Here is a 22,977-nt window from a genome sequence, read left to right as displayed (position 1 = left end):
CAATTTGCTCTTTGTGTTCATTCTGTTATTTGACCTACTTATTGAGTATTTAAAAGATAAAAATTTTAATAGCTTTATTTTCTATGGATTTAATATTCTCTTAAATATTTCTGTGGATCTGAGTTATAATTATTCTAAAGTCCTATTCTGACTTCTATATTAATTTTGGTTTCTGGGTATAAGTTCTTCATGTTTTAAAAACAAAGAACTCTGTTAAATCTCTTTTTAATAGTATTGGCTTTCCTCCAATGCTTAGTGATTCCTGAATGTTCATCCTTGTAGCTGAGACTCCTTATTAGGCTCTCTGTTCTATGTGCCCTGCAGGCTGCTTAGAGGGAGGGGAAGGGTTTGCTGCTGCAACTTGTATTTCAGTCTGTTTTGAGAATGTATGGGAGGGGCACACCAAAAGCCCTGAGTTAAGCATTATATGGGATATCCATGTAACAGAAACACTTGTAAACCCTTAATTAATATTTTGAAATAAAAAAATACACTTAACCCATTCTTCAGATTTGGAAAAAAACAAAAAAAGAGAGTGTATGGGCGGGATGAGAATGCCACTGGGCAGGGTATCTAAGAGGCCCAAGCTTCTGGCAGGAGAGGAGTTGTCTCATTCCTATTGGTGCTTCCAACCATCCAAAGCATCCAGGGCATTCAGGATGCCACTTTGTTTCTCTACTCAAGCTTCCACACCCATAGCTCTCAGCTGGAGACAATTCCTGTTGCTGCTCTTTGATTCACAATGTAGCCTAGGTTGGTGGAGAGAAAGTTCATGGTTCAACCTTGCTGTTCCTGCTGCTGTCCTCTGATAATCACACTGTCTGTCGTCCTCCGCCCTCTTGTCCTTTGTATCCATTCCCAGCACTTTTTGCAGCACTTTCCTATTCTTTTTTTGATTTGTGGTTTTAAATCATCCTTATAATACCATCTATTTTCTGCCTTCCAGTGTCTTCTCGAAGTTCATGGTCCTCCAAAGGTTGATAATGTTCTCCAATTATATGAATTTCAAAAAAAATCCTTTCTAAAAATTCAGTGGTTTCCAGTGGGAAGAGGAGACTACAATCTATTTCCCTTCTACCACCTTGAAATGGAAACCAGAGTGTAACATTCAAAACCCTAGGAGGACGTTTTGAAAATGAGTTTAACAGACCAGTTTGCACGACTGCCATTGATGATTGCGAATGTCGTTCACTGTAGGAAGGCATCCCACTGAGGAGGTAGTTGAGCACTGAGATCGAGCTCACTATTTCTCACTATGGTGTGTGTCCTTGCAGAGAAAAGCAACCACCAGGCAGGAGGGGCCCTTTTTTCTAATTTACACAGGGATGTCCTGTGGGTCAGCAGTGGCCCTGGTCATGTGAGCTTTGAAATACATTATGTATAATGATGGTTCAATAGGCATGTGCCTATATCAAAGATCATCAAATTATTCACTTGAAATGTGCACAGTTTATTGTACATCAACTATACCTTAATAAAACTGGAAAACTAAGTGAAAAAAGTCAAAGAAATTATATTATGTAAAGTATGCTGTTGGATTTAGAGGGTAAATTTTGAAGGTTTCATAGTTTGTAAATTGGTTGAGATAATATAAAAGCTTTACCTCCGCTGACAAAGTAACAATAATTCTAAAAGAAGACACATTCATGAACCGCAGAAAGCATAGTTAATAGAAAACAGTAACTAGCTGTTAATCCTCTCTTCTGAGAAACAAAGTGGTGTAGTTAACAACCTGAGTTAATAGGAGATGGTAACTAGTTGTTAATCATCTTTTCTGAGAAACAAAGTGGTATGGTTAACAACCTACCTTGGGTACCTTAAGAAAAGCTGAAGGTAGAGGCAGAGGGATGAACTAGAGCTGTGCTGTCCAGTACAGTAATCACTAGCCACATGTGGCTATGTAAATTTAAGCTAATTAATATAACATAAAATAAAATAGAAATTCAGTTCTTCAATCCTACTAGCTGCATTTGAAGTGTTCAATAGCTCCTTGTGACTAGTGGCTGCTTTACCAGACATCACAGATAGAGACCATTTCTGTCATCACAGAAAGCTCTATTGGACAGCACTGACCTAGTCGATCTCTTAATTTAGGTCCTTTACATACCAATAGTTTTATCTCTATAGGTTACTATATCAAATGTAATTCCAGATTTTAATTGTCAGAAAGTTTAACAGGAAGATGGAGTACAGATATATACTGAGTATAGAATAGGTACTTGGTAATTGATAAAATTGTTGATGAATGAATACATGAATGAAGACTAGCAGTGAATTCCCCCTATTTGATAAACCCCTGCATTCATTCATCCATTCATAATTCAACAAGTATTTATTGAGTGCCTACCATATGTCAGGTATTGCTTTAGGTGCTTGGGATACATCTACCAGTAAGCAGGCAAAGATTACTTCCCTAGTGGAGCTTACATATTGGGGCTGGGGGAGATATTGTAATTAACACACATAATAAATAAGTTTGAAATATCTTAAGTTTTAAGGTGATAAATGCTATGAAAAATAAAAAGTAAAGCAAGGTAAGAGGAATTAAGAGTGCTGGATGTTTGTAGGGAAATAAGGATTATAATTTTAAATAGGATAGTCAGGCTGTGCCTTGCAGAGCTGGTAACATTTGAGTAAAGACTTGAAAGAGGTGAGGAGTAAGCCATATGAATTTCTGGGAAAAGAGTAGTCCAGGCAGAGAGCACAGCCTGGGTTGGCTTAAGCCAGAGATGTGCTTGGGTGCTCAAGGAACAGCGGGTGGCTGATGTGGCTGGAGCTGATGAGCAAGGGGGAGAGTAGCTGCAGAAGAGATCTGACATGTGACAGACAGATGGGCACATCCAGTGGAGTCTTATAGGCCATTGTGAGAATTTCGACATTTTTACTCTTCTTAAGAGGGTTTAAAGCAGCAAAGGAAAATGATCTGACTTAAGGTTTTTGTTGTTGTTATAGCGCAACTTATATATTTCAAATGGACAAAAAAACTAGTATCATTTGCAGCACTGTAAGATAAATTGCCTTTGAATGGGAGCATCCTTTCCAGTACTTTGAGTTCTACAAGACATATCTAGGAAATTTACTACTATGGAAAATGAAGACTGTTTATATTAAATGGGAGGGAAAGAGAAAGGCCTGTGGTTTTTCTTTTAGATTAACTGCTGTAACACTGTCTTTCAGGTGGCTGAAGGAGTTCATATTTTTTTTAGACATCATTAGGCGCCAAAGCTCTTGCGGAACAACTTTGATGCTATCTATAGGAATGCTGCCATTTTGCTAGGACTAATATGGCTCTTGGATCTCCACTCCATTAGAACTATTAACTTTATTCATATTAATTTTTGTTACAAATCTTACAAAGGGAGGGTACTTCTGGGTATTTAGGTCCACATTCTATTTTAAGGCCATATATTCAATTTTCATAAGTTGTTCCTGGAAGCCCAATTATCATCTCTGTCCATCTCATAAGTGTCATGTCATCATCATCTTCTAGACCCCAGCTAACAACTGTGCCATCTCCTACTCCTTTCTGGTCACCGTCAAGTTCTTTCAATGGGCAGGAATTGCAAAGGACTTTTACTCCCAAGCTTGTAGTGGCTCCCAGACTTAAGTATTAAAAGGCGCAGTCTAGCTCCTGTGTTAAGAAGACAAGATAATGGGCTGGAAGACCTGTTGGAGGCTGTTGCAATATTCAGGGGGAAGATAATGGTGACCAGGTTCAGGGTGGTAGCAATGGTCATGCTGAAAAGTGGTTAGATTCTAGATATATTTTCTATGTACAACTATAAGATTTCCGGATGGATTGGATGGGGATGTGAGAGAAGGGGGGTAATCAGAGTTTCAGCCTAACAACTCAAAGGATGGAGTTGGCATTAGTGGGGGTGGGGAAGGCTGCAGGAGGAGCAGTTTGAGGGTAAGACCAGAAGTTAAGTTCTGGACATGTTAAGTTTGTGACGTCTATTAAAGATAAAAGCAGAGAAGTTGAATAGGCTGCTGGATATGCAAGTGCAGATTAGGGAGAATAATATAGGATGAAAATAATGTTATTTATAAGTAATCAAATATATTCTCTGTTAATGAACTGCAAGTCTTTGTACATCAGAAGGTTTGTATTTGTCGGCTGTGAGGTAAAAATATCGTCATTTTGTTCTTAGCATAAGCTAGGAGACCTGTTCATAAATTTTGCTTTGCAAACATTTACAAAATGTTCAGGCATTAATTTTGGCTTTAAAAAAGGAAATGTTTCCTGCAAGTATAGATGTTTAGTGTGCAGGTTTTTCTCTGTGATTTTTGCAGAAAGCTCTTTCATGTTTTTTGTTAATATTAATATCAATACTGTGTTAGGACATACACTGGTATTAACTTCCTCCTACCCTCATAATATTTTTAGCAGTTAAACACAAATTACTATAATTTAAATATATTTAATTTACCACTGCAGCATAAATAATTTCCTTTTAGTCACAGGAAAGAAAATCTTGATGTTAATTTAAAAAAATGAAATAATGAAATGTAAGTACTTGAGCATCAGGCCTTGAGTCTCATAAAAACAAGTTAATCAAAATTGCGGAGCATTATAGTCTTAAAAGGATGACATCAAGGGTCTGATGTCTTGGATTCGTAAGGGCAGACATGGAACAGTCCAACATCTGTGCCAGAATGACCTCTGTGAAGCATAATATTTCCTTTTAAATATTTAGACATCATGATAGTTTTCCATGGTTTTAATTCATACAGCACGGATTTTTTTTTTAAAAAGCCACAGAAGCATAGCAATTCTTTCAGCCGTCCTCTCCTTTCTCTACCTTGCTTTTAACCCTGTTAGCTCTTAACTATGAACAATTAAATTAGCACCTTCTTTCAGAAATATGACCATTTCAAACATCTCTGGATAAGGAAATAGAGTGATAAGCAACAAGTTCACCAACTCTGAGTTAAGGTCATGAAATCTAGAGGAATTAATATGAATAACATAAGAAACATTAGATATCTTATTCTAGGTTTAACTTATATTGCTTTTAACTATAATTCTTTTACTATACTTCTCCCCTGTTAAGGCTTTCTGGCTGTTTTCTAGGTCAAATATATTATGTGGCCCATGCTATGCAAAGGACCCTTAGTTTATGATACCCAGAAAACTGTTTTGGAAGTTTCAGAGGAATCATGTGAGTTAACAGAAAACTCATTCAGTCTGTTTATTTTAGGCTGATTTGCTTTCTTAATTGAGTAATCCAAAACTGAATATTTATGTAAAAGAAAAGATATTTTGCTATGTTTATACTTGGACATAATTAGCTAGTTATTTTTCTTTCTTTTTAGTTTCATTGCCACCACACACACACAGAGACACACACACACAAACACACACACAGTAACCAGTTAAAATAGCACAAGATAATTAAATGATTTAGCTTCTTATTCTGTATATTGAATGTTGAGTACTAAGAAGTGTTTATGTTGAGTAAGTGAATTTTTTTCTTTCCCTGAGATTAAAATTTAGAAAAAGGAAGTATGGGATATGTAGGCGGCACAACAGTGAGTTTTTGTTGTGCCCTGAGAACAGCAATTCTAAAATACACACATGCCCTGAGACATGGTACTGAATGCAGACTCTGGCCCTGGCCTTATGACCCTTTGCTCCCAGGCATATTGTTTTCTTACTGATCTAATTTCTTTTTTCTCTACTAACAGCCAAGTATTAATATTTTAACTTCATGTTTCTTATATATAGTGTGCTCACTTTTTATTTTGTGGCCATTGTGAAGATCTCAGGTACAGATGAAATCGTGTGGCAGTGAAGAATAAATAAATGTCTGAGTAGCCACAGTCTTTGACCCCCACCCCTGCCCCCATTTCCCTACCACAGACTTTCCCACATTCACCTAAACTGCTCTTGGGCCTGTGGTCCTGATGGGGGTAGTGGAGAAGTAGAGATAATAGGAAAGTGATTTCTTCGGAATGAGTAAAGGGATGGGGGCCGCTTGTACAGAATGACCCATCTCTGCATCCCAGAGAGGCCTAGGGTACCAGGGGAGTAAAGGCAGACTGGGCAGTGGGCTTGGCTTGAGTTCGAGGCAGAATTTTTTAGAGTTTAGAATTGAGGAGGAAGCTGAGTTCAGTGGCTTATGCCTGTAATCCTAGCATTTTGGGAGGCCAAGGCAGGAGGATCTCTTGAGGCCAGGAGCTCAAGTTTACAGTGAGCTATGATCAAGCCACTGCACTCCAGCCTGGAGGACAGAGTGAGACCCTGTCTCTACAGAATAAATAAATAAATAAATAAATAGGGTGAGAGAGAAAAGATTTTTTTTGAAGCAGCTGCTGTGCATAGCTGTAACTATATCTATGTATATGTACATATATGTATATACACACATGAGATTTAAATGATAAGACTTAATAAAGTTTAATCTTGTTTGTAATTATTTTTGATTATAAGCACGATTTATATTCATGTGGTACCCACCAGGATGGGCACGGTAGTTGTTTACAGCTGTTATCTGCTCTGATTGGGTCAGTCCCTTCTGCTCGGCCGCTTTCCCTGCCATTCTAGCCATGTGGTCCATCCCCTGGGATTTTCTGGGCCTCTCTCACTGCAGGGGGCCTCAGAACCTCACTTTAGCACTATAGCTGACATCCATTCTTATTGGTTGTCAAATATTTAAAATATCACCTCTGATTGTAATATATCTAGGGCTGGGCCCTAAAGAGATGAGATACTTAGAAAGGGCAGGTCCACGTGGGCTTCACAGTTGGTAGGGGAAGAAAGAGAAAGGATAGAAAGTGTGGAAACAAATATGGTGCATGAAAAAGGAGCAGGGAGAGTATGAGAAGAGAGGTAAAGACACACTGCTGGAGACGGGCACTAGGAACCAGTGTATCCTACATCTGGATGGCCCCTGGGTGGCTACACCTTCGCCCTTATCCCCACCTCAAAGTTCTTGTAGGTGCCTTTGAGAAAATACTTCCTTTTGCCCCATACGAACACTCACAGCCTGTCCTTGCTCGTGCTGAGCACCTATGTTGCAAGCACAAACTTTACCCTTGTTAAAGTGGTGCTCAGTAAGAATTTTTGAATGTTTTGTATGTCTAGGCATAGCGCATAGAATCTGGAGACCACCTAATTTATCACCTTCATTTTGTGAGTGAGATAATAAAAGGAGTCTAAAGAAATTAAATAATTGCCTTATGTCCCTCAGATCCAGGGATAATGCTCCTACTATACTGTGGGTCTCAAGCTGTAAGTTTCCTGAAGGAAATTGTGTTACAAATCAGAACAAACTTCTCAATTGGTTCTGTGCTTTGAGAACAATGAACTTTGGTTTTTTTCTTTATGAAAACTTAGAAAAATAGTCCTAAGATTATGTTAAGTGAAAAATCCATATGACACCATTAAAAATATATATAAACATAATTTTAGGCAAGGAAAAAATTCTCTGTCTAAGCCAATATGGTGTCATGAGAGGCAGTAACAGAATAAACTCTGGAGCCTAACCTGCTTGGGCTCAAATTCTAGCAGAGAAATATTTAACACATTGCTTGACTTCTCTGTGCCTTAGATTCCTCATCTGTAAAATGGGACTAATGTACCATCTTATAGGGTAGATTTGATAGTTATGCAAGATGATTTAGCTTAGAGCAATGCCAACACATAGTAGGGCAGCATGTGTTAATTATTGTTATTATCATAATTTTTTGTGGGCTGAGGTTTTCTACAGTTTAGATTTAAAGTGTAGGAGAGGCCAGGCGCGGTGGCTCACGCCTGTAATCCTAGCACTCTGGGAGGCTGAGGTGGGCGGATCATTTGAGCTCAGGAGTTCGAGATCAGCCTGAGCAAGAGCGAGACCCTGTCTCTACTAAAAGTAGAAAGAAATTAGCTGGACAACTAAAAATATATACAGAAAAAATTAGCTGGGCATGGTGGTGCATATCTGTAGTCCCAGCTGCCGGGGAAGCTGAGGCAGGAGGATTGCTTGAGCCCAGGAGTTTGAGGTTGGTGTGAGCTAGGCTGACACCATGGCATTCTAGCCTGGGCAACAGAGTGAGACTCTGTCTCAAAAAAAAAAAACAAAAAAAACATAAAGTGTAGGAGAGACTCAATTTCTTTTGAGTCAGATTTGATGAGACGATTTGTACAAAAGTGAAAGTTCAGTTAAAGACGGAGGTTTGTGGGGGTTATTACAGTAAACAGTAAACCCTATATGAGTTATGTACCTACATAACTCATAACATGTTTGCCACAGAAAAATTTGAAAGTACTAAATATTTCTTCATAAATCAGTTTGTTTGAGCCAGTTCTATTTTTATCAGCATATCTTATCTCTCTTATAAACAAATCATGTCCACCAAAGCTGGAAAAAAAATGCTAACAAGTATTCTAATTCAACAGATTTTTTTTGTAACACTCAGAAAAGCTCAGTCTTTTACAGTATCTGTTGGCCAAATTGTCTTGGTTATCTTCTGGGATAAGATGTACAAAAGCATAATTGGGACTGGAGCTCACATTGAACTATCAGAAATAGAGGATGAATTCCTATTTCCAAAAGGAGAACTTCCTATCTCAGTATTAAATCAAGCCTCAGTGGCAAGTGAAAATCATTATTAGTGATTCTGACATTATTTTCATTCTAAGACAGCTGAAATTCATAGATATTTACTTTGTAAAATAATTTATTGATCCTGAACTATAAACTACAGAAATGATTTGAAATCCAACATTACTCCTAGGTAAAACTCAGTCTAAGACGTGATAAATTTTCCCCCAAACAATATTTAGATCGTTTTTTAAAATATGTTAATGTACATATAATGTCTTTAAGTCATCAAAAAGGTGTATGAGTGCCGGGTACCTTTAGAATAGCAGAAAGGCGACTTTCACCTAAGGGTGCTAACTAAATTCTGGGGAGAGTGTCTATCCTTTTTTAGTCCTCATATATTTGTTGAGACTTAGCAAAGATATCTTGAGGGTTCTAGTTAGCTTGATGGTGCCTCATAGTTCCTGAAGAAGGTTGCAGTTGTGGAGACCACACCAAATACTTGAAGGCGTTCCAACCAAAGAGTCCTTAGACATGCTCCAACTGACTGGGCTGGGGAGATTTTTTGTTGTCTTTTAGGTGAAGAGCTAATGGCAGAAGGAATTCTGGGGACTCCTAGTCACAGGATCGCTGCTGTCTCTATTGGTTATGTTGGGGTCTAAGTGCTTTCCCAGATAAAATGAAAATTAGAGCCAGGAGTTAGTAGCATTTCTTTTCTCAAAATAACATTTGATTTGAATTACTTATAATTATTTAACTTACTTGAAGGGATTAGTGTAAATATTTAGGAAAGTTGGTTCCCAGGAAACACATAAGTGACTTGAGGATTCTAAAAATTATCTTCTAATTCTCTTGGGAACGCAGAGTGTGTGGCTAACCTAAATATTAAGAGAGAGGAACTATCTGACAATTGGAAAAACTAATTGAAATGCATTCCTGTTAAATCAGTGTATCAAAAAAACAACAGAAAATTATGTGTCCATAAGGGATGTAGACATTAATATAAATAACAATGACAGGGTGGATATTTCAAGGGGATATTAAAAAGCAATTGATTCAGAGCTTGTTTGTATCAGGCATGGTAAGAGCATTGTAAATGGCAAAGTCCTATTTCTTTTGAAAATTTTACAATGATTGAATGATAGGGCTTAAGGGGACTGAGAATGAAGTGGGAAACTCTTTTTCAACATCTCCAAAAGAATATGCCCTTCCTAAATTCATTTTTATGTTTTATGCAAAAATTCTTTTAGTAGGGTGAGTACCTCCTTAGTTAGATAATGTGGTTAAAGCAATTATTCCTCTTTAGTCCAGTCCTGCCAAAAATTCATACTAGTAATTAATAACATGCTGAATGAATATTTTGAAAACTGCATTTTAAAAAACTCAACTCATAATTTAAAAAAATATTTCAGTAAGCAGTGGCAGAGAATCATTGCAGACACAGAAAAGAAGCAATAAAAATTGGTCTGTTAAAATAAAACCAAGCAGGATCAGAGACAGTGTATAGTGTCATTAGATTCTTAGGTCATTAGATTATCTTGGCTAGCTCTTAACTTAGATGAGCCATGTTGCTTGCTTTGGGGCCTCCAAGCAAACCGTACGTGGCAAGAATTGACGTATGAATACATTTTCAGTACACCACTTCATGTTATTTCACAGGCCTCTGACATTTGGCTGTCTCCCAGATAATCTCTAGTAGGTTTCATCAATGCCTTCATTTTCCTTTTGTAATGCTTAATAACTTCTTTGGGTGGTTTTTATTTAAGCAATTTTCTCGCATCCAGGAGCAGGGTGATCCTTAAATACGGAAAGTTAGGCTCTCCCAAAGACCCAAACAATGTATCTTTGTAGGTCAGAGAAAAAGCGGGAGTAGAACAGAGTAGACATAATTGGAGCTCATGCCAAGCCAGCATTTTCGCTCTTCCCTTCCTTCCTTTCCTATAAATAAAATTAGGAGTGGAGAAAAAGATTTGGAAAAATATTTGAACAAAAATTTTATCCCAAACCCTATACCTTCTTTTCTTCCCAGACAGAGGCCACCCAGGGGCTTGATTGATGTCTTCTATTGGAGAAATCTGAAGGAATCCACTTTTGGATAGCTTAAGTGTATCTGCTTTAGTAGGTAATATTTCCAGGCCACACAGAAATGGAACCGGTTTTCTGGGTTTGCCTCTAAGTTGACCAACTTTGAAACTAATTAGCTATGAGGCTTAGAGCAAGCCACTTTAACTCCTCCATGCCTTCTGTTCCTCTCTGATAAAAAGAAGAGGGCAGATGAAATGTTTTCCAAGGCCATTCTAGACCAGGATTTCTGAATTTCAACATTATCAACATTGTGGACTGGATTATTCTTTGTTGTGGTAGTCTTTCGTAGACCTTGTAGAATATTTAATTACATCCCTGGCCTCTACTTGTTAGATGCAGTAGCATCCTCTCTAGTTTTGACACCCAAAAATGTCTCTAGCTGTGGCCAAATGTCCCCTGGGGATAGTTTGCGACATAAAATACAGGATACCCAGTTGAATTTGTATGTCAGATAAAGAATGAATAATTTTATTGTATAGGTTTGTTTGAAATATTTAACAGGACATATACTAAAAGTTTATTTTTCTTTATCTGAAATTCAGATTTAACTGAGCGTCTTGAATATTTATCTACTAAATCTGGCAGCCTTATTGGTGATAGTGGGTGGGGGGTGTGCAAAATCGCTGTCTCCTCCACCCCATTGAAAACCATTGTCCTAGGCAAAAATTTTAAGGAAGACATGGTTCTGTTCTCCCTGGAGTTTTCCAGATTAGAATAATTATAAGGATAGGACAGACTTCCATTACAACAGGTTTTTGAGGATGTTTCTATTTTATTAATTTTGCATTCATAGAAATATTAGTGTCTTTTCAAAAAAAGAATATATTCAACATTGTTAGGATAGAGGTGTCAGATAATGACCATTCATTTTAGCTACTGTTGATTTCCCTCTGGGAAGACTAAATATGTGCTGAGAGCATTGGCAAAACAGGAGAGAGAGACAGAGAGAAAGAGAGAGAATTAGATATTTTTAAAAAGCACCAGTGTAATAGACACTATGAGGGAAGTTATAACTTTATTGAACTTATTTTGAATTCCATATTGGAGTAGGGTGAAGGATAATCTTCAGTGCTTAGGGTATTTTGAGTTTTGAACCCTATTCCAATTTTAGGACATTTTACCCCACATCAGCGATAACAGAAAGTGGAGGGATTGCCACAGGTAGCTGACTCCTTCTTCCTTCTACTCTAACCTCTTGAGAAGTTACATATAAAGAGCAGAGTACTGTAAAGAAGTGTGCATGTGGAGAAATGGAAATCAAATGAAACAGATTTAGGTACATGTCTTTGTATTGTGCCAAGATTGACACACTGATTTTTCAACTTGAGCCAAACTCACTGACCAGTTTAGGATCTGGCATTTTTTTTCCCCACTGGGGCTTTCTGTCTTCATGAAAGCAGGGGGCTTGAAGATTCAGCATAAAGATGAGGGCGTCTTGGGATATTGAAACTGGCAAAATATGGCCATGATAACTGTAAGCCTTGAGTACTCATAGGTACTAAAGGATAGAAAAATATTTTATCACTGTATTGATAAAGGTTTTTTTCATTGCTTCCTATAGGCATGGAATTAAACTCTGAAGGAAGGCTGAACAGCATAAAATTATTCCTCTCTTTTACAAACTTCCCAATCATTTAGGGAAAGAATACATGTAGACAGGGAAAAAGTAGCAAAGAGCATATCAGATAAAGAATGAATAATTTTTAGCATAGGTATGTCTAAAATATTGAATAGAAAATACTATTAAAAATTTATCTGTTCTTTATCTGAGATTCAGATTTAACTGAGTATCCTATATACTAATTTGCTAAATCTGACAAATAAATATAGGCTAAAATATATGCTGGATGCCAAAAGATTGTTCACACATTTGTGTTCTAACAGTTCATAGGAGATACTGCTTCTTTCTAGTGTAAGATGTCTCAATTTCAGCATTGTTGACATTTTAGGCTGGATAAATCTTTGTTGTGTGGCGGGGGCTGTCCTGTGCATCATAAAATGTTTAGCTGCATCTCCGGCTTTTACTCACAGATGCCATTAGAACCCCCTACCCCTTTGTGACAATCAAAAGTGTCTCCAGACATTGTCAAATGTCCCCTGTGGAGGAAAATTTCCCTGGTTGAGAACCACTGGTCTATTAGTGTGTGGGGAGACTTCCTTAGAATAGATAGCATTTGAGAGGGGCCGGAAATATGGGTAAGATTTTGAAAGAAGTGGTAGTGAAGGGTGAGCATGTAAGGTGAGGGAAATGACCTGAATAAAGATGCCAACGTAGAAAAGTTGAGTGTAAGTTTGAGGTGTAGTAGACAGATAAGTTTAATTATGTAGTTATTGTCCATATGGGAAATAGTAGGATTGTAAAGTTCTTTAAGAAATAGAACATATTTTATTACTCTGCCTATGTTGGAAGCATATTGTCTTGATTTCAGTAGCTGTTCAGTAATTAAGTGGTAATTTGATTTGAAAGATAAATGTATCAAGAAGAGGAAGCCTTGAATAAAAGTCTAAGAGGTGAAACTTTCTGATGCATAATGGAGAACCCTTGCAGGTTTTTTGAGCAAGGAAATGACATGATCTTGAGAAAGTCAAGCTGTTCTGGGGTCAATTTTCTCACTGGTGAGAGAAAGGAGTTGGAATTGAGAGTAGGAATAGCAACCACCTTTAAAAAAATCTTTTTCTTTCACAATTTATGATGCACCTTTGCCTGAATTTTCTAATTTGGTTGCCCCTGAAATCCTACATCAATTACATATAAAATTTTTTTCTTTAGTCATTTATATTCCCAACTGACATTGGTGCTTGGATATTACCGTAGAAATGACCTTTGAATACATTTCATGCTATGAAAAAAAACCCCACAATTTATTTTTTTCATCCCTCAAGATGTGATGTCATCGGCGGGCCTGGGCAACTGGTTCTCCTCCTGGGCAGAGTGTCACTCTGTCCTGGGCAGGGAGGGGCATTTAAACCTGGGCTTCTTTCTGTGTCTGGGATCCGGGTTAAAAGCATTTCCTTTTGCTTCCTCAGATGAATAAGTGGCACTGTACAAGCATTAAAAGAGCTGTCTGTCATATGAATTTGGCATTGTCCCCTCCACAATCTCTTGAAAGTCTGTTTGTGGTGCCACAGGATTAGTCCTTGACCACTCTGTTCTTTCCATCCGCAAAGAGGCCAGACAGCTTTCTTTCTAATGTGCCCACCTCTTAGGTGCTCTTTCTATTTACTGCAGGATCTGATCTTGTCCTGTGGACAAGTTACATAATTTTGGTTGTTATGAGGTAATGCACAACTCTTCTTTTTCTTCCCCTACCCCCGCAAAGCAAACATCTCTCATTCCTTGGATTTCTCAATGTCTGACTGATGTTAGGACAAAGATGAATAAATTAGTTGATCCAACAAAAATGGAGTGGGTAATTAGGAGAAAACTCAACTATGGCTAAAATAGGTTTCTGCTAATTAGAAACACTGACTAACTAAAAATTATCAATGTGCACTCCATCTGGCCATCATGAAATCAAGCCTATTGTGGAAATGTTTATCATAAGAAGAAAAGACATTCGGCTTCATGGAATCCAGTTAAATTTCCTGAGCACATAATTTTAGTTAGGAGTGTTCCATATAGTTATTTGTTGTTATTACTGTTTGTGGGAGGCAGAATGGACCCCCAAAGATGTCCACACTTTAATCTGTGGCTCATGTGAGTATGTTATGTTACATGGCAAAAGAGGCTTTGTAAATGTGATTAAGGTTATGGACCTGAAAATGGGACGATTATCCTGAATAATGCAGATAGGCCCGATCTAATCCCATGCATCCTTAAAAGCAGAAAATTTTATCCAGCTGGAAGCAAGAGAGAGGCAGCAAAAGGAGAAGTCAGAGAGATTTCAAACATGAGAAAGATTCACTGCACTGTTGCTTATATTGAGATGTTGGGGTTTATGTATGAGGATCAAGGAAGAGGACTCTGGAGGGTAAGATCCTCTCAGCTAATACCAGAAAGAAACAGAGACCACAGTCCTACAGCTACAAGGAACTGATTTCTGCTAACAACCCGAAGAAGCTTGGACACAGATTCTTTCTCAGGGCCCCGCAGTAAGGAACACAGCCCTACAACACCTTGATTTCATCCCTGTGAGACCCTAAGCAGAAGAACCAACTGAACTACACTGTACCTGAATTTTTGACCCACAGAAACTGTGAGATAATAAATGGATGTTGTTTTAAGCCACAAAATGTATGGTAATTTGTCACGGCAGCAATGGAAAACTAGCACAATGTTCTTTGTCATTGTTTCTGTCTTCAATACTGTCACCACCATTGTCATAACTTGTTTTGTATTTGTATTGCATATGATGTGACACCAAGTATCAGCCTCTGCCACTAGATTTTAAGCTCTTGAGGGCAGAGGTTTTTTCTCTCTCCCTTTTAAAAATTTCACCTATATGTCCCTAGCACCTCAAACAGTATCTGGCATACACAATGTGCTCAATAGATATTCCTTGAATGATTGAATAGGGCTACAAAAGAATTTTCAATATTATCCCTTCCCTAAGGGAGTTTAAAAATCCAATTGGGGCATCAAAGTCTCAATATAAAAACAGAATCCCCAAAACAAGATGATATAATTTAAGTTAAGTTCCAAATGAGAGGTATAGACAATACATAGTCTAGTTTTCTAGGGGGATAGAGGTTGCAGTGGGTTGAGATAGATTCATGGAGGAGTTAGGCCTATCAGGTAAGAAGATGACTTAAGGAAGCAAAGCAAAAGGGAGAAGGACAGGGTAAAGAGAGACAGCCCCCAAACTGCACAGGGTAATCCAAGATGACCCGCTGGTGTGTGCCCTAGCCTTGGCTTGAGTGTCTTGATGAGACTGCAGCACTTGCCTTGCTAAAAATTATGGCGTGCAATTTATAGTATATAACACCTACCATTAGGGACCAAGATTTCAGTTATCAATATTCTTTATCAGTTCTTTCATTCTTCTGTTTCTTTCTGTCATAAAAATATGACACCTTCATATTGAATCGTGGCATCCCTTAGTTATTTTTTATTTATCTTTTATTTCAGAGTATTACAGGGAAAGGAACACTTTGGTTACATAAATTGCCTTTGCACCACCTGACAAGCATTTTCATGCAAAGGTAATATATGTTCACCATAGACTACCTGAGATACAGAATAGTATACTCTATAAGTATACAGAAAAAATCATATACAATTTCACCACCCATAAATGTCTGTTGAATAATTTGATGTATTTTCTAAGTTTTATCTTTCTGAATAACTTGGACATTATATTCACAAAATTAGCATTACACTGATGCAGTTTTACATCTAATTCTTATTTTTGTATAATTTCCCATAAAATGAATAAACTATAACTTATTTAATAATTCTTTTATTGGTCATCTAAGTTGTTTCCAATGATTGAATTTGAAATCCAATACTATTTATTATTAAAACACTGGTAAAAGTCCTTATCAATAAATTTCTGATTGCATCGATTATATCTTAAGGATAAAGTCCCAGAAATTGGGATTATTGAATCCAAATGAATGACTATTTTTGAGGCTCTTTATCAATTTGTTAAATTATTTTGCAGAAAGAAAAGGAGGAATTTGTTTTCCATACTACCTGTTATCAATTGACATTTCTGTGAGTTGTGTATGAGAGTCCTTATCTCACCATATCTTTACAAGCATTTAATTTGTAACTCTTTGTTAATGATATTATATTGTTCTTGTGCTATAAATTTCACTAATTTTTCTAAGTGCAACTTTGTACATGTATGAGGTTAAATATATTATCGTGTTAGAGTGGAAATTTATCTTCTTTGTGAACCACGTATCGATACCCTTTGCCAATTAGTGTTTTGTATTGATTTAGAAGACTTATTTTTATAGTATCATTAATTATTGATATTTTGATTATTATATTAATGCTTAATCATAAGTATATTGACACGTATTTGTACATAGTACTTGCAAATTATGTTTCTATTCTGTAGCTTGCCTTTGAATTTTATTTATAATATTTATACAGACCAACATTTCAAAGCAGAACCTCAACCTAAACATCATGACAAATCAATGGCTTGTGGTTTCAAAACTGTTCTGGAACATGTGGTTTTCTTTCACTCCCTGCCACCCAACCCTATCCGTGTAGCCCCAACATGAAATGAGAAGTCCACAGCATTTGGACTTACATCACTTCCAAAGTGGTGCAAATTGATTACATTGCTCATATCAACTAATTCCTGACTTCAAGAGATGTCCTATAAATATTTTGTGATTGTTTAATATAAGCCCACCAATAAATTCTCTTTTAGAATAATCAGATATATCAATTTGGTACTCAGAATTATGTGTATTTTAACCTGAAGTAATTGTTTCTAACTGGTTATTATATTACTGAGTGCAATTCCAGATTCCATTGATTATTTTGAATAAGTCATAAAGACTCATAACTTAAACACTTAAAGTTAGATATAAGCTGGGAGTAAACGTCTCAGAATTTTTTCCACAGTAGCCAAATAAGCATCATAATTTTTTGAGTTTATTTCCTGCAGTGTTCTATTCTTATTCAAGTTTAATCAGCTTGTGTTTAACCAGGCTAATTGGGCATTTATTTTTAAAGGAATTAATTTGTGATCTCATTTATATAGTAGTAGCTCATAAGAATTAATCACATTTCATTTTAAAAGAATTGAGAGCAGAAATGCCAAGCACATCCTGTGAACAGGAACTCTGATCGACTAGAGGAGGCAGCTGGAGTGATGTGTTGAGAAGGATTCTGAGAATGTATTCAGTCTCAGCAGGCAAAGGATGCCACCGCTAATTAGCGATGTAGGAAGAGGGTGTGACAAAATGCATGCTATGTGTTTACCACCCAAGTTAAAGTAAATGTAATTAATTTGAAAGTTCAAATACAAACAGTAATTTCAAACTTATTTGGTGTCTGGTAAGCTACCTTTGAAGCAAAATTACAAAGACTTCTTTTCCCTCATTTATGTGGAAGGTGTTATTCTATTTGTAGGGAATAGCTCTCTGTAAAAATAGTTAAATATTTCTACCAATTATTTTTACCTTTTCCTACTTGAAAAATGCCAACGAAGAATTCCCTTTCTTCCATATTGACACCTGGTTTGATTTCTTCAAGGGCTCAATCTTCAAAGAATAGGAAAACAGGCCTGACTTTGCATTTGCGACGACCTGTGGGTGTGTTTAAGTTTTTAAATACAGTTTACTTTTAAGATGAAGATTTAGTACATGTAGCTTTGCCTGGATATTTAGCTGAGGGCACACTAGAAAGATCTGGAGCCATAGTTGAAAACTAAAGATCTTGTCAAAGTTTTCTTGATCAAAACCCCACATACCTGGAATGCAAAATAACTTCAGTTTCCTTTAGTCTTTATCATTAGCTTTCAAAATTCACTATTATTTATTCCATAGACAACTAGCCTCCATCTTTCCTTCTGTCTGATGAATGTTGAAAATCTCAGCTTGGTAAAGTAAATTTCCTGTCTACAAACCCAGTGATGCAAAGTGCTGATCTCCGCTCCTCTGCAGATGGTCACTGGACTCCCAGGGCTCCCTGCACAGTTTCCCTTACGCGACCTTGACCTAATCCAAAGTTCTTCTGAGATTTAAAAAATCAGTTCTTGGCTCAAGCTAACATGTGCGATGAGCTACAGTTTTCGTCGAAAATGCTTCCTACCAACTAAAAACAAAAGAAGAGGATAAATGTATATTACAACCAATTTTCAGAGAATTAAGTTTTAAGCTTTACTGCCAGTGTTTCTTGCAGAAAAAAAAGAAAAAGAGTTCTTTAGGTAGGGCCAGTCGTTCATGCCTATAATCCTAGCACTTTGGGAAGCCAAGGTGGGAGGATCACTTGAAGCCAAGAGTTGGAGACCAGCTTAGTCAAGATAGCAAGACCCTGTCTCTACAAAAAATAGAAAAATTAGCCAGGTGTTGTGGCACATGCCTGCAGTCTCAGCTGCTTGAGAGGCTGAGGCAGGCAGGTCACTTGAGCCCAGGAATTTGAGGCTGCAATAAGCTATGAAGAACCCACTCTGTCTCAAAGGAAAAAAAAAGAATTCTTAAAAGAAATAAAAATCTATGTTTATAGCTATTTACTCTCTTTTCTCCCTATCTTTGTTTTAGCAAAAAATATGTATAAACTCTTAATACTACAGAAGTTTGTAGACTTGTTCATACCGACTTTGTGCCTTAATCATTTCTTTTTTGGTTTTGACTAAACATCTCCTCTGAATAATATGCTACTTTTTTGGAGACAAGTTGTCTCCTCTCTGAGGTTTGGTGACTTCATTTGATATGACGTCAATGTTAACCAAGGAATTGAATGTTGAATATTAAAAATCCAAAGGGAAGGTGTTTTAAATGACTGGGCAGACTCTTGGCATTAGCTTTTTAGAAGTAACTGGCACAGTTAGCTAGTCTAGGAAATGTGCCACATTGTGTGTAAAGAATCTGACTCCCCAAATTATAACACTGGTAGAATGTTGTGCACCCAGTTTGCATTTGCTAGGGAACGTCATCCTTGGCTCAGATGCACTGAAAGAGTCATCATCTTCCCAGGTGAACTGGGGCAAACCAAGGTTTAGTCTCCTTTTATTGCCAGGGAGAGATTGATGGTTGTGGGAAGAAACTATGCAAAAGTTGGCAGTTCTAGCTTCCTTGAGCTTTCAGGTTTGTCCAAGTGAAAGCTAAGGGGTGTGAACCCAGGTAAATGAAATGTTTACCACTAAAGAAGCCACCACGGATTTGAAACCACTGAGATTCGTAGCGCATTGAAAGGGAGCATGCCATTCTATACAGCCACACTCTTCTCTGTGAATGACTGTGAAATGCAGGTTAGCTCATTTAAGTTTTGGGCTAAACATGCAAGAAGGAGATTTTTACCAAGATGAGTAGTGGTCACATCTACAGCATTCAGTTAATAAGAAACACAGTTATGTCACTGTAGAGAATTTGGGCTTTGCCTTGTTTAGTGTAAGAGTTTATCATATTTTAAAATGATTGCAGCTGCAAACACTACCTCTCTATAGTGGTTAGCAGAGTACATGCCTTTGGCTATGAAAAGAAAGATCTGAACAGTGAATGGAACAAGGGCGGGGCCATTTATTCTCACGAGAATCTAATTATATTGATAGCTTCAGAAAATGGAAATTTTGATATTTTTGAAAATTGGGTGATTATAAGTAAAAAAATCTCTTAATTTTTTATCTCTTTAATCTCTGCATGATGATATATTTTGAAAGTAGTTCTCAATGTAGTCTGTGGCATGGCTACCCCATAAATTTCACAACAAATATGCTATGAAATACTTGGAAAGTTTCACATTTGTAGGATTCCCCAAAATAATGATCTTACCATATAGGTGAGATCAGATAGTTTTGTTGTTGTTGTTGTTTTTTCTTGTACTTTAATGGTTGCAAATGTTGTTGTTAATAGGTATTATTAAGCACAAGCAGATGGACTGCCCCCAAAGGAATAAAGCAAAATGTAGTGAACAAGTTGTGCAAAAATATATTATTAATTAGTTGCAGTGATAATAAGAATAGTCTTATGATGTTGCAGAATGGAATCTACAAATATATAGGCTATAGGAACTCAGCAGTTTCATTTTTCAATATTTAACAGATATTGTGTTGCTTACAATGTGCTAGGCACTATATTAGGTGCTGGGAGTAAAAAAACTTAAAAAATGTGGCTCCAGCTTTTAAGCAACTCACATATAGGCAAATAAACATGGTAGCTGTTATATTTGCATGTGAATGATCCTCAGGGAGAGTAAAGAAAGAAGCAGCTAAGTTTTCCTAAGGAAACCAGGGAAGAGAAAGTCATGCTTGAGTTGGGACTTGAAAGAAGAGTGGGACCAGTAGTGTTGGGAGGAGAAGGAGAGAAGCAGAGGTCTAGAGGCTTTGAGAAGGTGTTGTCCTCTTCAGGGAACAGAGATCAGTAGTGCATGGTTGGAGTATAGGATTCTTTGAGGGGAAGTGTGGGAAGAGACTGTAAAAAGCTTCACAAACCTAGGTCATGTAGGATATATAGTTTATTTTAGGGAATAGCAAATGACTTATGAATCTTGAGCAGAGGATTGACACAAAAATACTTTTGTGTTAAACATATTTTTCTGAGAGCCCTGAAGAGTGTGAGTTGGAGGAGCTTCCCTTGGGGTAGAGTGGTTACTGTAGAGGTGGGAGGAGTGTGGGTGCGGGTAGGGGTGAAGGTCAGGCTACATAGACTACTACAGTTCCATTCCCATCTTGTCTCAACCTCAAATTTATGCTAGACTGAAAGTCAAGGGCACACCCTTTACGCTGGCGTGGTCCTCCTTAATCAGTGCAAGTTCTGAGACGATAGAAGTAACATTTACACAATTACAGGTAAAAGTTTCAATAAAATAAACTCCAAGGGGGTTATAAATTATTTTAATTATCTGAAATGTTATCACCTAGAGTATTATTGGGCTAGAACATACAAATTTTTTTTCCTGCAAATATACATATACCCAGCAGTGTGTGCAAGTCAAAGTTAATTTAAAAATGAAAGTTTTAAAGTATGGATACATCTGTGCCGATCACATACTGGGACAGGTCCATTTAAGCTCCATTATTAATAAAGCAACCTTGTGTATGAAGGGTGCGGCTGAGGAAATGAGCTAGTGAGTCGCAACTGTAGACGAACCACAGAGCAGTTTGAAATGAGAGAGACACCTATGATAGAAGGTGAGGTCCACTGTGAGCTCGTTTGTGGCTGTTGTATGAATGAGAAGTAAGCCCAGCATGAGCTCTCTGTTAAATTGATTATTTGTATTCAATAAGAATAACCAGTAGTAGACTATGTACTTAGCAAGTGCAATAAGTAGAATCAAAGCTTACTGCAAATCAGATATTGATAGCTGGTTTCAACCAGAAGTGGAGAATACGAGAACCAGAGATGCTCAAAGAGCACTGTTTTCTTTGAATTGGCTGAATCTCATTTGGGAATCCAACCTGTTGAGTGTTAACTGAGCAAAGCGTATCTGAAAATTAGAGGCAAAAAGTTGATTTTTTTTGATGAGATAAATGTTGCATTTGGAAGAGAAGAATCACCATGTTAATTTTGACTTAGAGTGGATTGACCATCATAGAATTATATGTGAGTCTTATGTTCACCATTATTTGCCTTTATGGTTACCTCTACCATTTATTACGTACTTTCTACATGCATGGCACTGTGCTAAGTAGTCACTACTCACTATTTCATTTTGTCCCCCCAAAGCTCAAGTGGTTGTCAGATATTGTTATCCCCATATTCAATTAAAGTTGAGGCTTAGAGAGGTTAAATGGCCCTTTTGCAATATGGCTCAACCTAATGTGAAAATGTTAGAGCTGAAAGAAAATTCAGAGGTAACCTATTTTACCAAAAACTTAGATGCCTAAGCAGTCGGGCAGATAACATAACATCAGGGGTCCATGCCTTATCTAAGGGGGACAGCTGCTATTCAGTTTCTACCTTTTGTTACTACATGAAAATGTAGGCCCAGTGTTGACAATTTTATAATTTTTTAAATAAAAATAAATAATGTTTTAAATAAATATTTTAAATATTTAAATATTTTTTAAATAAAAATAAAAAATCAGGGCCAGGCGTGGTGGCTCACGCCTGTAATCCTAGCACTTGGGAGGCCGAGGTGGGTGGATCCTTTGAGCTCAGGAGTTTGAGACAAGCCTGAGCAAGAGCAACACCCCGTCTCTCCTAAAAAATTAGAAAGAAATTACATGGACAGCTAAAAATATATAGAAAAATTAGCTGGACATGGTGGCGCATGCCTGCAGTCCCAGCTACTTGGGAGGCTGAGGCAGGAGGATCGCTTGAACCCAGGAGTTTGAGGTTGCTGTGAGCTAGGCTGACGCCATGGCACTCTAGTGCTGGACAACAGAGTGAGACTCAGCCTCAAAAAAAAAAATAAATAAATAAATAAAAATAAAAAAATAATAATAAACCAGAATTTAAATACGAAATTTTCCAACATATAAAACATACTGGGCAAACAGGATATGTCCATAGGCTGGATATGGCCAGTAGGTAACCAGTTTGCAAAAATCATGTTAGATTATAAGTTACCAAAATATTTCTTTAAGCTTTTCAAAAAGATTTTTAAAAATTTTAAGTATTTAAAAATTGTTTACTTCCTTGATATGTTTTATTAAAAATTGATTGATACTTGTAATGCTTATGCTTTTGACATAAACATTTATAAATATATATTTTTCTTTCTACTGATTGGTTTAGCTCAATGATTTTATAAAGAGCTTTAAACAAATAGTATAATCTGGAGAATAAAATTTCCAAA

The 22,977-nt window shown here is 37.1% G+C and overlaps 1 protein-coding gene and 1 pseudogene across 2 annotated transcripts in view; one reads left to right on the top strand and one right to left on the bottom strand.

Annotated features, from left to right (window-relative positions):
- Nucleotides 1-22,977, top strand: part of FILIP1 (filamin A interacting protein 1) — a 167,671-nt gene that overhangs the window by 20,107 nt on the left and 124,587 nt on the right. The gene's annotated exons all lie outside the window — the stretch shown is intronic.
- Nucleotides 3,152-3,544, bottom strand: LOC123633008 (annotated as a pseudogene).

Source organism: Lemur catta, chromosome 2 (assembly GCF_020740605.2).
Source record: "Lemur catta isolate mLemCat1 chromosome 2, mLemCat1.pri, whole genome shotgun sequence".
Classification (NCBI taxonomy): Eukaryota; Metazoa; Chordata; class Mammalia; order Primates; family Lemuridae; genus Lemur; species Lemur catta.
This window is presented reverse-complemented; position numbering and strand designations above follow the sequence as displayed.